Source organism: Arachis ipaensis, chromosome B01 (assembly GCF_000816755.2).
Source record: "Arachis ipaensis cultivar K30076 chromosome B01, Araip1.1, whole genome shotgun sequence".
Lineage (NCBI taxonomy): Eukaryota > Viridiplantae > Streptophyta > Magnoliopsida > Fabales > Fabaceae > Arachis > Arachis ipaensis.
Window position 1 is genome coordinate 12,891,409 of NC_029785.2, and position 2,485 is coordinate 12,893,893.

The window sequence follows — 2,485 nt, forward strand, 5'->3', positions numbered from 1 at the left end:
GGAATTTCTTCCTGAAATTGTTATAGAGATGCCTCACGCAGTATCGGTTGTCAACCCCTGGAATGATACATCATCCGCATTCTTTATGAACTGGAAACCTTTAACCCCCATGATCTGATACATCATTCGCATCATTCTCGGCATCATCATCATCCCCTTATCTCCACCAATCATATGGTCTATCTCCAACTCATCACTATCTGCTCCATCCTCATCACTAAACTGACTTATCCCACTCCCTTTTCCCTTGCCAGCAGTAGCTTCCTTAGGCTCAGAATTATCCTCGTCAAATCCACTATCACCCTTATACTCCTCCTCACTATCAGTGAAGTGAACATCTCCTACACTGTTCCCCTCCTCATCAGATGGCATATACTCAGGATTCACACTGTCTTCATCACTGGTTTCACTTCCATCTCCTCGCCCCTCATCCCCCTCATCAGCCCCCTCGGTTCCCTTATTAGGTTTCCCACTTGCCTCTGCTTCCTCTGCCCCGTGTCCTTCGAAAACAACCAAGCCAAACCCATCATCTGTTCCCTCTTCAGCAACACCCCCAACGTCAACGTAACCCACTTCTGGAAAGAGCTCCGCATCGCCCACATTGTGAACGACATACAACTCTACCAAGCCCCTTAACCCAGCAATATTGCACATTTCGATTGCGTCTGGGTCACCCTTCAGCATCTTCAAGCTTGTCTTCAAATCATCCAAGCTTGGATCTTTATACCACAATGCTGCAATGTTGGCCTGCAAGTACCCTAACTGCCTTAGCTCTTCATAGGCCTCAAACACAGACCAACGATCGCCGTCAATATCCTTGATAATTGTACTTTGACCATTCAAGTACTTAAATACCCCCTCTTCATATCCGAATGCACCCCATGATGCACCCTCATGTTTATGTACACCATCTTTTGCGCATTCAACCCTGTTATACAATAGAATACATTACTAAAACACATATATACAAACCTTAGCTATAGCAGCAGACTCAGAAACCTGCATTCAACCCCGAACTACTCAAACAGAGCAACATGGTGCTGAAATGCAAACCCCCAACATGCTGTAATCAGTTGACGTGATTGCTGGAGGGATGGAAAGTAATCGTACCTGGTCAATCACTTGTTGCAGCGATGAAGATCAGTCACTAATGTCAATGCACACCGATTTTGAAGCTTAAACCCTCCAAATGGCGACAACTCTTTCAGTACACTCTATTTGCAGCTATGTATGAGGGTTTCACACCAACGTTTCAGCTTTCAAGCCTCATAAGGAACATTAGGAGTTACTTGATGAGCAAGAGTACACTTCGCGGGAATGAAAATTAAGGGACACAAATTGCAAGGGAAAACTTGTCATTAAATTTTATTTTTGGTGCGAAAGGTTCATTTTAATAAAAGTATGAACTTCAGGGACGATTTTGCTTGAAAAAAAAACTTAGGGACGAAACAAATTTTTGGCCTCTATGTTAGGGACCAAAATTGAACTTAACCCTTTATTCAATTATTACATTGTTAATTAAAATTCAATGCCACCACCAACAGCACACATAGACAGCATATATGCTACTACATAAGGTCTTCTTTTGTTATTATATGCATGATATGTTGCTAGTAATTAGAAAGAAGCTAAGTCATAGTTGGATGCATGCTAAAAGACATGCAGAATACCACTTCTATGTTATGCCGCTTATTTTTTGTAAAAGTCTCTTCCCTCCTTGTTTTATTAATTAAAAAAAATATTTAAATTTCCAATATATGTAACTAATGCTGTATTTGTTCTAATTAGGAATTGAATCATACCCTCTCTATAAGATCATCAAACAAAAGCTCATAATATATATCAAGGTGAAAACAAAGTAAGGCCATAGCAATGTGTGACTTTTAAACTTTGAAAAACTGAAACAAAAGCTTGAAATAAAAATCAAAGCAAACTTGCAGCTATCCTACAAAAAATGGCGTATATTAAACAAATTATAGAAAACATGGCTTGCTGTTAATTGACTTGTTCCAATGGCCAGATCAACTTTCAGTTTTGTTTTTGAATAAAACTATATTTTACACGTGTTCTATAATTAGATAAACTAATTTAACACCAAATATAAGAAAATTAATCTCTTCATGTGATATGTTCATGATAAAATTAAACTAAGTCGTATGTGTGATAGTAAACATCTAACTTGAACTTCTTCAAACTAAATAAACAACTAATATAATTAGCATCATATATACATTGTGTTACCTAAAAAAAGAAGAGACCTATCAAACAATAACTCGTTCAAACAAGCTGACAATATTCTAAAATAAAAAAATCACAACAAATAGCACGATAAATAAGATTTACACAGCTCAAGAACATGGTATCCCCTCAAATCAACGTTTACAGCAACAAATAATTCAAACAAGTTGACAATATTCTGAAAACCACAACAAATAGCACGGTAAATTAGATTCACACAGCTCAAGAACATGGTATCCCCTCAAAT